Source organism: Hippocampus bargibanti, linkage group LG13 (assembly GCF_051943395.1).
Source record: "Hippocampus bargibanti isolate YZ-2025 linkage group LG13, ASM5194339v1, whole genome shotgun sequence".
Lineage (NCBI taxonomy): Eukaryota > Metazoa > Chordata > Actinopteri > Syngnathiformes > Syngnathidae > Hippocampus > Hippocampus bargibanti.
The window spans coordinates 6,519,762-6,540,174 of NC_142746.1; the positions used below are offsets into that span (position 1 = coordinate 6,519,762).

Below are 20,413 nucleotides of genomic sequence, written 5' to 3' on the forward strand. Positions count from 1 at the left end.
ATCGTATTCTATTTTATTTCTTTAACTGTTTTGGAACATTGCTGAAAATGAAATCTACTCTACTGTACCGTATTTTCCGTTGTATAGGACGCAACCAAAAGCCTTGATTTTCTTCAAAAGATGACCTTCGTCCTCATCGCAGGTGCGCCTTATATGTGAAGTAATATTGAGCCCCTACAGGCCTCGCAACTACTGTCAGCAGCCACTGACTCCATTTTCCCACTGTAGAAGAATTAGTGTGTATCCCCAGCCTTTACTGTAGTGGCTTATGTGGTGTGCCTTATATTATTTATATTTATATATTACATTTGGAAAACGTTTTTCATTCAAGGTGCAGCTGATAATCCAGTGTGCCTTATAAATCGAGAAAGTTTGATAATACATAATTCAAAGGGGCGCCTTACAGTATACTCCGGTGTGCCTGACACAGGAAAATACGGTAATTAGTTAATTCTCTGTGTAACAAAACTTCTGAAAATGCATCGCATGGAAACATCGATGTTAAACCACATAGGACTTGACAACGTTTGTTTACAAGGGGAAAGAGCTCCTGAGCTTTTCATGTATTGGCGACTCGCTATACTTGCTTATGACATTCTGTACACGGCACACTGTCAAAGAAGAAGCAAGCTGAAATATTTCCTCTTGAACAAAGTGGGTATATGTGTGTGCACCTCTCTCCTTGCTTTTTTTGTCACTTGCATGCATACTGCACCCCCCCCCCCCCCCACACACACACTCAAATATACCCAGACACTTAAATATACCCTTTCCATTTCTCTCTTTTCTGTTTCTTTTCTGCTTGTACTTCTAACGGAATTCTCCATCCATCTAATTCCCCTCCTGGTTCTTTTATATTGAGGCTGGGCCCCGCTCGTATTCCATGTCAAAGGCTTTCTCTTTTATTGAACATCAAATCCTCTGTGTCTTGCCTCACACTCTCTTCTCCTGCACGGCAGCATGCATATTCAGAAGTCGGCGGCCCGCACCACAGGGCCGGCTAGTAGCCCAAAATTCGCAATTGTGGGTATTAGCGTTGTAACGTGACATGAATTGCTGCGTGCACTATATATAGGTGCAAAATCGGCCATGCAGCGGCTGTGAGATTGAGGCTATTGTTGTATTGAGATTCTCTTTCTTGTTTTCTCTCTCAAGCCGTTTCAGGGGACTTCTCTCTTGACTCTGGAGGTGGCGCTCAGTGTCAAAAAAGTTCCAGAAAATCTAGAGATGCAAGAAGCTGCCCCACTGCGGAATTTTGGAACTGTATAGTGCCACTTAGCAGTTTTTTTTGACAACGATACTAGTGCAGCGTGTTCTACCGGAAACAAATTCCTTGTGTGTTCTACATACTTGGCAATAAAGATGATTCTGATTCTGATTTTGGATGCTGATTTGAGCTTCAGAAAGATTTGGAAATTCAGCGATGAGGAAAAAAACAACAACTGCTTTTTGTACCAGCTCACGATGTCAAATCACAGTCACAGCATTATTATTACATAACTACAGTTACTCCATTAATCTTATTATAATTGGTATTGTATTTCAATGATGACTTTGCATGTTCTCCTTATGTTTGCGTTGGTTTTCTTTGGATATGTTGGGTTCTCTTACAATCCAAAATTAAAACGTGCACGGTAGATTAATTGAAGAAACTAATTCCTCAATAGTTGTGAGTTGGCGACTGTGTGATTATTGTCCTCATTTTCTCTATGATTGGCAAACAATCAGTCCATGGGTCACCTCATAAAGATGGGATGAAAACTTCTGACCTTAAAATAATTATCCAATAGGTATGGTCCTTTTTTACTCAACCTCAAATATCGCCAGCCTCCTCCATGCATTGGTGGGAGTCACACAAGCACCATGAGACTATTTATCCATTTGGTAACAGTTGTAAATACATTGTTCAAATTACCTAAATAACAGGGATCAATCATCCCCAATAAATGCATGGACACGTGTAACGTATTTTCCGCACTGCATTGGTGCACCACATTATAGGGTGCACCTTCAATGAATGACATATTTTACAACTTTTTCCATACATACGCCGCACCGCATTATAAGGCGCTACGGTAGAGGCTGGGATTACGTTATGCATCCGGTGCTAGACGCTGCTTAGACGGTGCTGCACTAAAGGGAATGTCAACAAAAGAGTCAGATAGGTCAGTGAAACTTTATTAATAGATTACAAATCGTCTTTCTTACAACTCCATTTACTCCCAAAATGAATAAACAACTGTTTTATTATTTTCTCTGAAGTAAAGTATTCGTATTTTCGTGACACAGTTTTACTTTTAACAACAGCAAGCTAGTGGAGGGGGACTTTTCCTCCATTCAGTAAACACGTGAAAACCATTGTGATGCTGTTACGGTAAATTAAACGGAAGGGCAATCACAATATACCAACACTTTTAATAGTACGAAGCAATAGCAATAACAATAACAATAACAATAACAATAATAACTAAAGCAATAGCATAATAACTGTTGTTCACGTGTTAATGTCCATATTCACAATATGACCAACCTTGTTGAACTGTAAACACACAAAGGAAGCCCGTGAAGCTCACTTTATCAGTTCATTCCTCATCTACGAATCCCTGGAATTCTTCTTCTTCCGTGTCCGAATTGAACAGCTGGGCGAATGCGGCATCCAAGTCGTCATTCATGGATTCGGTGTCACTGTTGTTGTCTAGCAGTTCAGTGACAATTCCTGCCCTCCTATGAGCCCAGGCATTTACGATCCACTGGCAGATAGTGGTGTATGTCGCCCGGCGCTGTCTCCCCGTCCTGGTGAACGTGTGTTCGCCTTCTGCATCCACCACTCCCACGCAGTTCACAGTCGAGCTTTGAATGCTCTGTTGACGCCATTTTATATATCCCAGTATGCAGCGCGCACGACTTCTTCTACGGGTGAAAATGGAATCTCGGCTGCTTACCGTAGTAGCGAGACCTGTTGCGGCTCAATATTGATCAATATATACGGTGCACCGGAATATAAGGCGGATGATCAGCTTTTGAAAAAATTTAAGGCTCTTAGGTACCCCTTAGAGTGCGGAAAATATGGTAGTTAGAAATTTTAAATCATCAGTAAAGAGCAAGAAATGAGCAGCTCTTTTCTGTCTGTTTTCTTTCTCAAGTCATCAAGATACAATACTTTTTTTACACAAGTTGACATTTTCAGAGATCAGTACATATTTCATTTCAATCCGTAATGTTCACAGTTTTTACAAAAAGTCAACATATATTGGGTACTCCTTTTGCCATCTATTGGAAAAAGAAATCGTTAATGAATCCATACTTATGTGAAAGACTGACCTCATCGCTGGACTAGTCCGGTGTTGCCGAAGGCAAATTTTGAAATTTCATACAAGCTCACCTATTTATCCTAAATTGACGCATACAGACAGTGTGTGTGTGAGATGATTTTCCATGGTATTGTGATTAAATATGGTATTCTGGTATTCCTTTTTAATTTTAGTAGCTAAATAATCCATTTTTAACAGTCCATAATTCATGTAAATGGCCATGCAATCAGTTCTGGTTAGCATGCACGATGCTACTGTGTGTGTGTGCGTGTGTGTGTTTGTGTGGATGTATGTGAGAGCGTATGTGTGTGCGTGCATGCATAACATGACAGGTCACTGACTTCCTACCCGTGGGGCTTTTTCCTAGTTCACGTCATACTTCTCATCTACCAATTTCACTCAGGATGTAAGTGGACTCTTCAAACGTCTTGAATTAGATTTAATTAAATGAAGGCTTTAATCATTATTAAAATTGACACTTACTCCTTAAATCCGCAAGTAAATGTCTTAAAAGCAGCAAGGACACAATTTTTTTAGCATTTCCGCATCTTCCATGTCAAGAATGTGATGAATTATGTGATATCTCGTTCAAGGGTCACGGCGGGTGACCGCTTCAGTCAGTGGGATATAGAGTGACAACTTTTTTACAAGGGAAGTGGTCTGCTGAAGAAAATGAGTTGCATCTTTGTGGGCACCCTCTGACAGATGAGTACTTTTTTGTCATCTCTTCAGTATTTATACTTCTCTTGGCATGTAAGTCACTTACAAACAAATTAGCCACTGCTCATCCTGCTCCTCTGCAGTGCATACAGAGTTACCATGACAGTCATGGGTGGAGCTCGGGTATTGTGACAAAAAGAGCAGGTATTTGTTCTCAACTATTCCTATATAAGGATACATGTGTGCCCCAATGAATATGATGTAAAAGGATCCTTAGTATTTTCCGTCATAGAGGCAGCACTTGATTGCCAAGCTTGCAAATGACATACTCCCAGTCTCCAGACTGACAACTTCGACGGACATCTGAGTAAGCGCTGGCAATCGAAAGCTAACGCTAATAATGCTGTCTGCTACTATTACTACTGGAAATTGTGTTAATGCGACAACTTGTCAGAAACCAACACCGACTGCGCCACATGTTCTATGTTGGAGCCACATGACAACAGCTCTGATCACACCTCTCTCTCTGTTTATGCCAGACTATTCCAGGGATAGTTGTAATTCTGCACCAGGCGTTTTATTTAATCCAAACCAAATGCTAACAGGGCTGTTTGGTTTCTGGCCATCTGCCTGGATTGCTGGTCAACTGAGGCAAGCTGTGCCGAGCTGTGGAGTGCCGGGCCTCTGCCAAAGTCTGAGCTGCCCAGAGACCACTTCATAACCAGAGGACACTTAACGACCAATTGTCCACACTTACCAGGAGGGCATACTGCATCGGGTAACATTATTAAATTGATCATTTCATTATTTTCGGAGGACCTTGTCCATCTCCCACTCCCACCTCATTAAAATGTGAGTTAGAAGGTGTCTTTTGGAAAATAAAGGCAGTAACAGTCATGGAAGAGGTTCATTTTCACTGTGTATTTGTCCAAAGAAAATCAGCTGGACTTCTCAGTCGAGATGCACTTCGATGTTTACAAGCATTTAATTCTGCACCATTTCTGGGTGCATTTTACTCCAGCTGTAGTTAATGTACCGGCGGTAATGTTTTTATTGGATGGATTATAAATGTTAGAACAAAAAAAAATATTTCAAACAAATGTATAAAATCAACCCACTCACATAACTATAAAATTAATCTGAGAACTCGATGTAGTTTAGGTGCTTTGCATTAACCTTATTTTTACTAGTAATACCATATTTTTCCATGTATAAGGCACACCCAAATTCTGAATGTTCTTCAAAAGATGAGCCTGCGCCTTATATGCAGGTGCACCTTATATGTGAAGTAATATTGAGCCACAACAGATCTCACAACTGCCGTCAGAAGCCACCGACTCCATGTTATGTATGGAAAAAGTTTGAAAATACACCATTCATTCGGGGTGCGCCTTCTAAATATGGTAAGTCTTTTATGCAACAAGTCGTAATTGTAATGTGAAGGTCGATTAGTTTGTCACTGCTATTATTGTGGACAAAAAAACATAAAAAAACATGTAGTATTTAAAAAGTATTTTTCTTTTTCTCTTGTATCAGCAAAACGTCATTGTATCATATTTGTTTCAGTAGGATTTCCAAATTGTGATATCTCGTTTTGAGGTAATGGTATATTTTTACATCCCGAATAGCTACCTGATAACTTGTGAAGATTTTCAAATACAGCATTCATTTGTCAGTCTGAATCATTATTTTTACTCATTTACTGCCAGACGGGCAAAGTGTGTCTTCTCCAGTGTCAGGGTTTTTGACATTTTCACTCAAATTGCAGGACCCAGAGAATATTGAGTTTCAGGACTAAATAAACATTGAATGCAGTTCAAGAAACATTAGATTATATTATTTTATCATAAAAAATAGTTAATTCCTAAATTATATAGGTCTGGAGTTACCTGAGCTTGAAATTGGGGAAGCTGTACAAAATACAATACAGTTGTATTTGATTGGATTGGATATACCTTTATTCGTCTCGCAATGTGGAAATTTGCATTTCACAGCAGCAAAGTTATGAAAGGAATAGGAAAGAAGGAAGTAGAAAAATAAAATACAGGAGCTGATTTGTATAGCGCTTTAACAACAGCTGAAGCTGTAACAAAGCGCTAATATGGACAAAATAATGCTGCCGCCTCATGGAATGGAAAATCATTGCCAGATATCCATTTTGCTGTCTAGATTTAATTGACTCTTGTCCAATGTCGTTGTGGTGTAGCATGAGTGCAATCTGTGGCTCTTGTGAGAACAATGTATCACCTTAATATTTTCTGACCAAAGCCTCTGACGGTGGACTTGCAAGCGGCATTAAGGTACAGCACTGGCAGTCAGATAACGTCACCAAGTTGAAAAAGTCTTATTCTGAAAGGAGTCTTGTTTCAACTTGCAATGCAGTCCCTCCTCAGATAGTTGTAGAGTTGCGCATCTTTTGCCTCTAGTGTGTCTTTGTGGGGGCGAGTGGGGGGGGGGGGTGTATGCGTGTGTGTGTGCTGATTCCCCCGAATTTGTGCCATATAGTATAAGACATTGAGTAGGAGTTTTTTTTTTTTTTTTTACTTAGTGGATGCTTCAGTGACAGTCACGGTCATATTATTCATCCCCTTGTGAAGAACGACAGATATTACTACCTACACTGTTTAGAAACACTACTGCAAAGTCTCAGTTGTGGATGTCTGACAAGTGCTGCTTTAAAGTGTCCAAGAGACTGTTGGAGGAGAGTGGCCTTCTTTCCTCCGCATGTCCGTTAATATCGGATGATGAGGATTTTGGTAATCCAAATAAAAGCTGGAGTCAATGAACAGTACCTTCGAAGGGTTTATTTGCAGAATATTCCGGACACACATGATTTACAGACAATGGCCGCATGATCAAGAGTGTGTCCACATCATAGACACACAACATACTTATTTCATCAGAAGGGTGGTATCAAGACTATATCGCGCGACACCGAGGCGGCATTCTTCGATAACAATTCTTAGGTTTTATCAGTCTGTCTCCACAGTCTCTTGTAAGCATTGTATCAAGGTTAACAGATGGCCTAAGAATACACTTGGTTCACTCTTCATATCAGAAGGTTATACAGGCTTAAAGGACAACCGACATCTCCGGACAAGTTGTGTCCATAATTTGTAAAATCGCTTCAAATGACTTCTACTGAGAGTATTTACAAAGAATCCACCGCATATAGCTATATTTTACGTTTTAAGACTCGCGCTCAACATTCCGGACGTCTTGTTTTTGAGTTGGTGACGAGTCCTCACCCTAAGTCACTAAGGAACGCCCCTCACTGAGAAAGGACATACCTTGCATCACCTCAATCCATTTTGTTTGTTTGGTACGAAAACTTCGTGTTGATCCGTGATGATGGCGAAATTACATGGAAAACATAAATGACGCAATGGTGAATCGTTGTATGTTACACCGAGACAACTTTGATATTCGTTGACAAAAATTCCAAGGTGAAGAAGAAAACTATTTACAACGGACCAATGCCACCATCTTCTGCATTTTCTGTGACACTACACCTCAGTCTTGATCACTCAAAATGACCCTGAAGACCTTCTTTAATTGATTGCAAACATTTATACAATCCTCTTTTTTTCCAAGATGGCGCCTGAGTAGGCAGCCATGAGCAAGTGCTCTTTGCTTTTTTGTTGTTTTTGTCCTGATATTGTGTTTTCTTTTGTCACTTTATGTTGTTGTGCGTCACGTGGAACAGATACAGATTTTTTTTCAGCATTTTTGGCCACGACAATCATCAAGGAGGAGACTGTGCTGAGCGGTTGCGCCTTTCGGCAGAATGAATACGCCAGGACTGTTTTTGAATGGGAGGAATGTCGGAGCCATTTGACTGTCATCGCTGGACAGCTCTGGAGCCATTTTTTGTGCCTGTAATGGGCAGCATCTTCACAGCCCCGCTTTGTTCAGCGGAAAGGTCGGTGCTGTTGGACAGTCTGCGGTTGGATGGATGCATGGCTTGAGGAGCCCGCGATAAGAAGGAAGCAGCGTCTGCGCAGAGCGCCGATGCGTATGTGGAACTGTCGCGGCTTTGAATTGAAGCGGATTTTTGTGGGACAGGAGATGTGAGACAATGTCTTTTCGTCAATGGATGCTACAGCTTCGTGTTTGCTTTCAACATTTAGCTTGTAGTAGACGTACAAATCGCCCCATAACGTCCCTGATCCACTGCTAACATGGATGCTTTCATCCTCTCCTCTTTCATCTAGAACTGCTTCATGTCATCACAAAGAGGGTACAGCAAGTCCTGAAGAATGAATGACTGTGTCTTTGTGTTGTCATATGTATTTTTGTTTTTTGTTTTTTTTTCCCAAGATGGCGGCGCATGAACACGCAGCGGCTCCCCTCTCCCGGCAAATTGGCGTTTTCATGTTTATTATGTTTGTTAAAGTCATTATAAGTGCCTTGCATGCTGGGTCTGAGAGGACAGTAATTTAATTTATGTTGTATGTCATGCATATTAGCATATTTGACAATAAAGCTGACTTTGACTTCAGAACTATTTGAATCATATTCATAACTGGATGTGTAACAAGAAAGCATATTCTCTGAATCTGAAGCCATTGTTTTGATTCTCGAGCAAGGCAAGACGTCTTGGGGTGACGTCACGAACTGGGGGCGGGACATTCTGAAAATACCCAATTCGCAACTCAATTTTTGCCACTTTAAGTCATTTTTATTGGTGTTTTGCATTTGACTAAAAATATCAGCCTGTGTGTTTTGGGTATTTTAGATACTATAAAACGTTTTTCTGATGTCAGGAAATGTTATGTTATGTTATGTTATGTTATGTTATGTTATGTTATGTTATGTTGGTTGTCCTTTAAGTAAACATGGCAGAAGACACATATCATGACATTATCGAAGACGCATATCATGACAATTTTTTCAGTACATATTATTGAGAAGAGCAAAATACCATGTCACAGGTTTAACTAAAACAAATTATAATCAGAAATAATCCTTCAACGCACACACAGAAATGAGTAACAAAATACACAATGAATACATGAGAACATATGACATAATAAACAAAATCCAAAAAAATATTTTTGTCATTTTATTTGTCACGATGATTAATTTTCTAATGCATTATTTAAATGATGAGAACACAAATAAATTATTGAATGAAATTGTGCTGGTGCAAAAAGTGAGGTAAGAGGTAAGGTAAGAAATCCTCAGGAAGGTTAGGTGCTTAAGGCTTTGGTTGAAATGTCAAGTGGTCGCTGCAGAGGGGAGATCAATTCCTTCATTACTCTCCGTTCCAAGACCATTCATTACCATCATTACATGACATTTATGGAGGGAATTGATGGCCCTCTTGCACATGCATTCACACCAAAACACTTTTACTTACTCACACACACACACACACACACACACACACACACACACACACACACACACACACACACACACACACACACACACACCACACCCTCACAAAAGTATTGTTTTGAAAAATATTTTGGCTCTCGCCTTTTTTTAATGAATTGAATAATTCCCACATAAGTGGCCATTTGCAAGGATTGATTCACAGACTGTGATGTATAGAACTTTTTATTTTTTCTTTTGTTTTTTTATTTTTATTTTTTTATTTTACATTTTTAACCACCCCACGCAATCTTGAGCATTTTCCAGCTGAGGTATCTGCCCTGGACTGATGGGCAGTCAGTCACCGGGGCCACAATGCCTTCACACGTATGGGCAATTTAACACACAGAAAACATGTTTTTTGAATGTTTTATAAAATTGGAGCGGCAAGGGAAAACTCCTCCTGCTTTGTCCTCATTAGGGTCTGTGGTGATGACACCCATCCACAAGGAAAATGGGGTACATCTGAGACTTATCACGAATCAATCAAAGTATATACTGTATAAACAAACAAAGACAATTCAGAGTATTCATTTAACCTAAAACACATGATTTTATAATGTGCAAAGAATCCCAAGGCTGTCTGTTTTTTCATAGTATTTACTTTTTTCTCCATGTTAAATCAAACAAAAAAAGTCATCCATTTTCTTTTTTTGAAGCTTCGAGATAGAGGGACAGACAAAGAGAGATGGGGGAGTGAAGTATGAAGCAAACCCATAAATAGATTGTGTGCTCTAATCTGATTGTCATCCAGTGGTTGCTCTTTGTCTGGAGCGAATTTAGAGTGATGAGTCCAATGAGAGTGAGATCAATGAATGAGAGGAAGGAAAGACAGAGACTGTGGTGAAAGATGAGTGAGGAGTTGCGGGGTGATGACCAGTGTGTCTGTTTGTGTACATGACAGTGAAAGAGCAAAGTGTTTGCTGAAGAAGCGGCTGATTCTGCATATAACACTTTGTTTCATATGCAGATCGCTCTGTGTTATTCAGCGTTCACAAGCTGCAACTTTATTGATGTGGCGATACCGTACAGCACTGTATAAACTGACTTTCATGTTACATAACAACCGTACTGGTGTCATGTTGAAGAAAAAAGAGACAGGATGTATTCTTGAAGGCTTATGTATCAGATTTGATTAAAGTGAATGGCCAGTTCCGATGCATCCAAGTTTCATCTTGGTTGAAACAATTTTGATGTCTGGATTTAATAAATTTTGTTTCAAAATCACAGTGTCTCACCCCCACATGTATCACAATTAATGTAGCATGGTTACGCATATCCATGGTAGCATTTTTATGATTCTAGTAAAAAAATCCATGGAACATTAACTTTCTGTTAATTATCTTATCTTAACAGATAAAAGTTCAGCTCAGTTGTCAGAGCTGAATCTCTCTGACACATATGAACAGTCTCTTAAAGTTCTTGTGTTCCTTCCTTATAATCCTTTTGTAGGTTCCAGTAGGCTTGTAGACACCGCTGTTTGCAGCTCTCTCACATCAACTTCCCTGTGAAAAAAAAAAGTGATACAGCACCTACACAGCACAATACATTTCACTACCAGTATGGCTGTAAAGTTGGTTTTTATCCCAGTAGATTTTATTATGATTATATTTGTTTATGCTCAGAATGACTCATTCAAGTCAGAAAAGTGAGCTATATGTATGTTCATCAGTGTGAACTGTGGGTCTGCATCTGGCTGGTGAGAAGTTCAATATCAGGTTCCATTCTAGTTACAGCCAGTCTCAAGCACTGATGCGAATGTTCATCTGTCAATCTTGATTTGATCAGAGATTTCCGCAGTTTCATGTGAGAAAAGCTTTTCTCGCAGATAGATGTGCTGACAAAAACTGTGGACATTTTCATTGCGTGTTTTTTGATGTTTGGATATGTGTCGTTTGGGAGGGCGGCATAGAAGTCAATGAGACTGTTGGGCTTGAATGCAGCTTTCAGAGCATCACAGTTCTGTAACTCAGGTCCAACTTCTTCATGGTTTGGTACACTTTGTCAAAAATATCCTCTCCTGCGGTAGTCCCTTTGAGACTGGAGGGCTGGCAGCTCCTTGCATATCTCAAAGTTTACACTAACTTCACGAATAAAAATGAGCAGTTGCGCTGTGTCTTGCACGTCCGTGCGCTCATCCAGTGCTAATGAAAAAAAGTCAAATTCTTTTGTCTTCTGCTGCTGCTGGGCATATACATTAATCCCGATTTCTTCACCGCATCTGGTGATTGTACTCGCCGACAGACTTATGGCATTATATGCATATTTCTTCTCGGGACACAACTCCTCCGCGACAGCATCCATACATTTCTTAACAAACTCTCCGTCCATGAAAGGCTTACCGCTGCCGTTTATCAACCCGAAAGCTGGCCCAAACAGATGCCTTCTTAAACTGAGCTTGGAGTACAAATGTATTCTGCTGAGACAGTAGTCCACTTTTTCGCTTTGACAGTTTGTGTGCTCGTATTTGGCCTTGCAAGCTATCGTACTTGTCTTTGTGACGGGATTCATAGTGTCCGCAAAGATTGTATTGTTCGAATACCGCCACCGCCTCTTGACAGATGAGACAACCAGCCTTTTCTTTGCATTTAACATAAAAATAATCGTTTGTCCACTGCAGGTTAAATACCCTGCATTCTGAATCAATTTTCTCTTACCTAACCTTTTCGCCATTATTCCGTTCTCTCTTTGACAGGAAGGTTTACAAAAGAAAACGGGTCTGGGAGCAAATAGAGCGCCAAACTGAGCGCACCTGAATGTACCACCGGACTCCCCTCCACTCCTTCATACGTCACTTTCTTGTGTCGCTTCACATTGTGACCGACTCCTTTAGCGTTCTATTGTGAGGAGGCATGTTTGTATTGTTCAATCACGATTATAAACAACATGCATTGATTACATTGATTAAAATAGGAACCGATAATGATCGAAAACCGACCTTTGACTTCTAAAATGATTTTTTTTATTTTTCTGGAGGCCAAATAGAAAAAAAAAAACATCTGATAGCACCTCTGGTATTGTTCAGGGGGCTGGGCCAAATGTGCTGACAGGCGGGACACGGCCCGCGGGCCGTAGTTTGGTGACCACTGATATAGAGCTTTAAGAAACTGCTTAACATGGAATATCCAAAGACTTTCTGTTCCAACTATGCAGCGCCGTTCTCTCTTTTGAAACATTCTGTGAAGGTAAGGGATACAAAAAAAATCAATTTAAACCACAAATCAAACAAATTTACTGACAGTGTCAGAGAGTAAAAATAATACATACCGATAGGGAATAGATACGGCATAAAGTCAATTTCTTGTCTGAATGGCGCAAGGGAACTCACTGTTCTTCGATTAAAAGAAAGATGATTGTCTCCGCACTTTACGATTGTACCACGATTTGGTGTTAAATCATGGCTGTAGCGTTTAATTCCAACAAAATCGAGGGACACGTCAGTTTGGTAGAGGAAAAGACCCAGCCGTGTTCAGCATTTGACCATCGTTTATGTAGAAACTCCCCCAAAATGCACACACGAGCTTGATTGCTTGGGCATCACCTCTCTGATTGCCTATTTAGCAAGCAATTATATGTCTTTCTCACTCACAGCCAAAACACACTGATTGGGTTCTTCTTATTGTGGTAATGCCTCCATCATAAGAGCTGTGTGAGTTTGAGGAGTAGGAAAAGTATCACACTGTCGACGTGAAGCTTTCATGTCTGCAGCAAGATAAGAAAAGGGCATAGCATTCACCTTTGGCACCCTGAGATTAAAGTCCCACTGTAACAAGTTTCTCAACGTCAGTTGCGTTTTCAAATAAAGCAAAATAAATAAATGACAATGAGGAAGTTTATTTAGACAGCTAAAGACAGTGTTTGCTATAGGTTTGTGTTGCATACTCTCTAAATGTTGCCGTGTCTAAATGACCCAAATAGGAGATTCAATAATGCAGGGTATGAATAGCAGAGCTCAGTCCACACATTTATTGAATCCAGCCCAGTTTGCCCAATACCAACATGTTTTGTATTTTTGTTGCAGAATGGAAATTTGATGCCGCATGCTTTTCACTCTATTTTGCTTTGATTCCAGGAAGTTCAGAAATGACAAAGGTCAGATAGCGACAGGATGGTTCAGGGATTGAATAAGCTACTGAAAGACGTAAGCAAAGTAAATAATACTGGCAGTGACGTGCAGTCAGTGGAGGCTGTGCCTCACCTGTCATCAAGGAAATATCAAATGACAAAAAATATTAAAAAGTTAGATTTATTTAGTGATTTGTACTTTAACGTTCTTTTCCATTTAACTTCACCATTTTTGGATTTTTTTTTCAAAATCGCTGAATTTTCACACCGTTCAAGTACTAAGTATAGACGAGCGGTGAGGCACTAGCCGGCTGAGGCTCACCATGGATTGCGCAATCACTATGCGAAATGTGCTGGCTTGCTCTGCAGTGAGACCACATTGCTGTCCCTCTGCATATCGCTATTAAAGTGTTCAAAGCTTTTAGTATATGAACTACATTTCTACAGTTTAGCTGCTGTATATAATGTACAGTCACTGTACATTATAAACACTGTACTACAGTGTTTATTTTATTGTATTTTATTTTTCTCAAAACTGTGTGCATAGGTGAGGCCGCTACGACAGTATCAGTCATTCTCAGCACAAAAGACTGAAAACATACAGTCGGAACAGGACTAATCAAGAACGACATTCTTCACTGGCCGTGATCTCCATTGAGACAGAGAGACTTGGACTTCATTTATATATAAGTAAAGGTAACACTATAATAACATTTCATTAATTATTTATTTTTCTATGCTACAGTTTGTATACAGTATATAAAGAATGCTGACATGACATTTTAAACAAAACACGTTAACTGTTGCCAATGAAATGGTGAATAAGATACTCTGTGGAGTTCATGTTTGTAAATCTGACTGTGATGACGTCAATGCCTCACCAGCTATGAACCTCATCGCACGTCACTGGATACTGGGCAATACAAGTCATTGTAGTCAAGTCACTGTAACCATGTGCCCCAGTGGACATGGTTACATTGACTTGATTAATACATGGTTATTCTGAAATATTATTTTCTGGATAAATAAAATTGAATTACTGTATTTTTTGAATGCATGTTTTTTTTTCAAATGCAACATGCTTGGAGTTGCAAATGTTTTAGAATGTTCTTTACTACCTTCAAAGACTAAATGTAGGTGTTGGAAATTAAAACTTTTGATTATATTAATTAGGTTAGATTAGATTAGATTAGATTAGATTAGATTAGATTACATTAGATTAGATTAGAAGTCATTAGATTCCATTATATTTCATTTGATGAGGAAAGGAAAAATACAGTAGGAAAAACAATTTACAGGAGTTGCTGGCAAAGGCAGCCACTGTCGAACTGAATACTGGCATATTAAAAATCCATGTAAAAATAAGAAAAAAATTAATAAGATCTTTAGGTTACTCCTTCTCTAACAAGAATATTTGGTCAGATAAATCTTCTCGGTCTTTTAAGTACTGGAAGTAATTGCTTGCACAGCATCTGCTCCAAAATCCTCCGGAAATATAAAAGCAGAGAAACAAGAATATGGTGAAATTCTGAGGCAGTTCAGATCTATTATTTTGGAGCAAAAAAAACAACAAAACGATTACAGTGAGACCTTGGCTTACGAACTTAATTGGTTCCCAGACAGAGTGTGTAAGGCGAAACGTGTGTATCCCCCCAAAAAAATATTCCCATAGGAAACCATTAAAATGAGAATAATCCGTTCCCAGGTCTCCATAAAATATAATTTTCAACTAAATAAGCCTTTAAACTACATAATACATACCTTATTCTATGTATAATAAATGTGCTATTATATTGTAATGAAAGAAATACACCACTATATAATAAAGTCACTTTATTTACATTTGTGATGGCCGTTGCTGGCTCTTAATTGACACCTGTTTCTTTCTGATTTGTAAGGTATTACGAAACTGAGGCATCACATTCTCATTCATCATGTTGATGATTCTCATAGCCACAGTCTTTTCTGAATGGAACTGTTCAATAAAAGCCGGCACATCATTCCACTTAGCAAATCAAATCCTGTGTGTTGAGGATTTCATTATGGTCAGCAACAAGCTCCTCAATGTCATCTGCATCCACTTCACATCCCATGTTCTGTTCAATGGAAACAATGTCGTCCAAAACAACAGAGTCATGAGGATCAAATCCTTCAAAAGTCCCCTCAAGGATGCATGCGGGCCACAAATTCTTCCATGCTGCTTTCAAGGATCGAAGGGTAACATCATGCCAAGCCTTTTCTATCAACTGAACACAATGATACACATTGAAATGGACTTAGCATATCTGCTAAGCGGCTAAATAAGACAAACGCACACCTTGTTCGTGTTTCTCAATGATCTCCTTCCTTCTACTTCTTCTACTGTAATTTTTCTTTTGTGTCTTCTTAGGCTGAACACGAGCCTGTGGTGTCTTTTTCGGTCCCAAAAAAGCAAACATATCTGTAAAAAAACTCATTGGATGCGGTTGACGTGTGTTTCTCTTTCTCTCTCTCTCTCTCTCTCTCTCTCTCTCTCTCTCTCTCTCTCTCTCTCTCTCTCTCTCTCTCTCTCTCTCTCTCTCTCTCTCTGTGCTCGCTCTGGATTGACGTGTGCATTCAGAGAAAGGGGGTGTAGAAAGGCAGGCCTGCTGGGGCGCTTTTCGCTCATGTGCTTTGGTGTTCTTCCGCGGAAGATTACTCCGCCATCTGTGGTGGGGGGGTGTGTATCGCGAAAAGTATTGTGTAATCCAAGGTTTAATTTTCATAAATTTAACATTTGTAAACCGAAAAGTTCGTAAGGCAAGGCGTTCGTAAACTGAGGCCCCACTGTATGTTATTAGTGAGCGGAGTGACATGGATATCATGTGGTTATTTACATTGGAAAAGGCTTGCGAGCCATCAATTTTGCACTTCGGCCTTCAGTACAGTAGTGAGTGCTACGTCTGAATCAATGCAACCCTTAATAACTACCGCATTTATTGGAGTATAGCGCGCACATGTGTATAACGCAAACCCGTAATTTTTCGATTAAAAATAGGTGTAAAATGTTGTTTCACTTATTCTCGGCTCAGACCAAGCATTGTAAGTGACAACACGTGTCCATGATAAAAAAAAAATCATTTATTGACAATGTAAACTATGAACACAATACTAAAATGAAATTAACAATATTTATTTACAATCCCTCAAAGTCCGAGTGAAGTGATCTGACCATGTACCCACTACTTCTTTGGTCAATGATCCATTCATAAAGTTCCTTCTCCATGTCTGGGATACATGGCTTGTCTTCCTTGTGCTTTTTTGGTTTTATTCATATATTTCAGCATGACTTTCTGTTTTCTCCATTCTCTGGTAGAGTGAATTCTCAACTCGCTCCTCCAGTTCCATGAATTTCAGCATGATCAATGACATTTTCTCTTGATACCCTGAGTAGCCATCTAACGGGTAACAGTATATCAATTACATTATGAAGAACACTGAATTGAAACTCTGGATATTGGTAATTGTGCAAAACAGCAATGCTTAACTCACGTTTCAGCGTGGGGGAGGGGAGGCGAGGAAAGGAAACGAAGCGTAGCTAAAGAAATGGTAATCAACGATTAAAAAAAAAGGAATGCAAGTTATCCGGGTCTTTCAGACAATCGAAACTTAACAACAGCTGAAGGTGGAACAAGTAAGACTATGGAGAATAGCCATGGAAATACTGCCCCCTCCTGGAAGGGATAAAGCATAAAATATATATGAGATTTTTTTCCCCAGGCCTCGTTTATAACGCCCACCCTTTTTTAGGTCGAAAAGTGTGCGTGTTATAATCGAAAAAATATGGTATTTTTATGACATACAACGTATACTGCAGCAACAGCTGCCACTAAAACTCTTACAATAAGTGTAGTGTGATTTACTACAATTTCACTGGAGGGTACCTTTAGCCAGGAAATAAGGCCTGCGGGAAGGCCTTGGTGTCGCGTAGTCGAAATCTCATTTAAAGCTACAGTTTTATCGACATTTATTTTATGCTACGGGGTCCAGAGAACTGATAAGGTAGATTTTGTCATGATCTGGTTGCCGACCAATGGGTGGCGCTGTCGGCCTCGCCTGCACCTGCACAGGTGCCAGTTATCCTGACCAGTGGCAGACTGCCACGTTCTGGTTGGCGACCAACGGATAGTGCTGTCGGCCTCGCCCTCAGTTGCTAGGGTGTTGGTCATCTTCATCAGTGGCAGTTAAAAGGACTCCAGGCACGACCATTCGGGGCTGGGTCATTGTATGCATTGTATGCATTGAATGTGTTTGCTTCACCCTGTCAAGTTGGTTTCATCTTGGCAGACTTTTACTCTTTATTTTTCTTTGATACTTTGTATTTTTCTGTTCAGATTATTATGATGGTTTAGATTTGGTTGCTGCTGAATTTATTTTAATACAATTTCTCAAATACAACCTGCTGCTCTCTCCTGCCTGCTTGTTTGGGATCTACAAGCGCCAGCACCACCTTGCAAACCGAGACAGATTTCAGACCCTGGAAACAAATAATGGCAGAAATCTGATTGGTTAAATGCTGAAATACAAAAATGCACACCTGGAAGCAGCACAACAGGGGAAAGCAATGAAGGGAACCTGAAAGAGATTTTAAAAATATTTCATAAGATTTCATTGAGAAAATGTAATTGACATCAGTCTGTGATTCAGATATTTTTAGGCAAGCACAGAATGCCTTGCAGGCCCGGACGGTCCACCATTGTTGGAAAGTAAGAAGCAGAAATAACGTTGATTTGTGTCAGCACATTGTCTGGGCGTTTCTGTTGAAATCGGCATATTTAAATTGCAATGAACACTGGGCTAACGCTCATCTATATAAATGAGTTATCCTGAATGTTTCCGAAATGACCATAACTCATATATTGTTGTAAATGTTGTCATGTTTATGTCATGTCTGAATGTATCCACCAGAACAAGACATATTATCATCTCATTTTCCGTACTGCTTATTCCTCATTAGGGTCGCGGGGGTTGCTTGAGCCTATCTCAGCTGTCTTCGGGCATGAGGCGGGGGACACCCTGAATTGGTTGCCAGCCAATTGCAGGGCACACAAAGACATACAACAGTGACTCTCACACTCACACCTAGGGACAATTTGGAGTGGTCAATCTGCCTGCCATGCATGTTTTTGGAGTGTGGGAGGAAACCGGAGGACCCGGCGAAAACCCACGCGGGTCCGGGGAGAACATGCAAACTCCACACAGGGAGGCCGGGACGCGAACCGGCGACCTCTGCACTGTGAAGCCGGTGTGCTAACCACTCGGCTACCGCCCTACAAGACATATTAATGTAAAAAAAAAACAAGCCATATTAATGTTAAAAAAGTGCATCTAATACTTTACACTTTTTGACTTTCACACCCCCATTTCCCACATTCTTCAATGTTGCTGCTGCATATTGCAAGTTACCCCATTGTAGGACGATTAAGGCCATATTATTATTATTATTATTATTATTATTATTATTATTATTATTATTATTATTATTATTATTATTATTATTATTATTATTGTACAGATTGTGTTTCAGCATTTTTGGCCACGACAATCATCAAGGAGGAGACTGTGCTGAGCGGTTGCGCCTTTCGGCCGCATGAATGTGCCAGTACTGTTTTTGAATGGGAGGAATGTCAGAGCCATTTGACTGTCATCGCTGGACACCAAAGGGGCCATTGTGTTTTTTTTGCACCTGTAATGGGCAGCATCTTCACAGCCCCGCTTTATTAAGCGGAAAGGTCAGTGCTGTTCGACAGTCTGCGGTTGGATGGATGCATGGCTTGAGGAGCCCGCTATAAGAAGAAAGCAGCGTCGGCGCAGAGCGCCGATGCGTATGTGGAACTGTCGCGGCTTGGAATTGAAGCGGATTTATGTGTGACAGGAGATGTGAGACAATGTCTTTTCGTCAACGGATGCTACAGCTTCGTGTTTGCTTTCAACATTTAGCTTGTAGTAGACGTACAAATCGCCCCATGACATCCCTGATCCACTGCTAACATGGATGCTTTGATCCTCTCCTCTTTCAACTAGAACTGCTTCATGTCATCACAAAGAGGGTACAGCAAATCCTGAAGAATGAATGACTCTGTGTCTTTGTGTTGTCATATTTGCTATTTTTGTTTTTTTTTGTTTTTCCCCAAGATGGCGGCGCGTGAACACGCAGCGGCTCCCCTCTCCCGGCAAATTGGTGTTTTCATGTTTATTATGTTTGTTAAAGTAATTAGTAATAAGTTCCTTGCATGCTGGGTCCGAGAGGACAGTAATTTCATCTGTGCTGTATGTCATACATATTAGCATATTTGACAATAAAGCTGACTTTGACTTTGAGTAGTAGTCGTAGTATTATTATTGTTATTATTATTATTATTATTATTATTAATGGAGAATGGGAGGAGGCTTCAATGCATTGGAAACAGCGGAGTCAAATACTATGTCCAGAGAGAACGTACAACACTTAATTCTCCCCTTGCGTCTTCAAATTTTAGAATTTCATTTTCTTTGTAGCTCGCTGTTTCTACGTATTTATAACTGTATTTTAATTATTGTATTCTATTTGTGATTATATTTTATTTATTATAGTACCTATGCTTGTCTGTGACTATAAAGTGTCCTTGAGAGCTTTGAAAGGTGCTTAAAATGAAATGTATTATTCTTATTATTATTACATCTTGTATGGTGGACTCAGTTTGCAAGTGACAGTAACATCAGAAATTCATATGGACAAAGTATAAAAGGAGATTCTGTATTATTTTTGATGTGGCCATTTCTTTCAAGAATGGGTGGACGTTGGTGTGACCTTTTCATTGAGCCAGCAAAGTTGTTGAACACAATCCCTGTGTGCTTGTCATTTGCAGGTTGAATATTGACATCTTACATTGGAACCTCGGGAGATTGACATTCACATGGCAGAATGTTCCGCCTATTTTTAGGTGCAGATCACAGCCTGACCTAGTGATAAAGCCAATCATTTTGAATTCAAAGTTAAA

General features: G+C 39.8%; 1 long non-coding RNA gene across 1 annotated transcript in view; it reads right to left on the minus strand.

The window, feature by feature from the left end:
- Positions 1–10,645: 10,645 nt before the first annotated feature.
- The window catches only part of LOC148889145 (uncharacterized), a 192,654-nt gene continuing 182,886 nt past the window's right edge, over positions 10,646–20,413 (minus strand). Inside the window, exon 3 of the long non-coding RNA XR_016116942.1 lies at positions 10,646–10,855. This is a non-coding gene — a long non-coding RNA (uncharacterized LOC148889145). The remainder of the gene's footprint in view (positions 10,856–20,413) is intronic.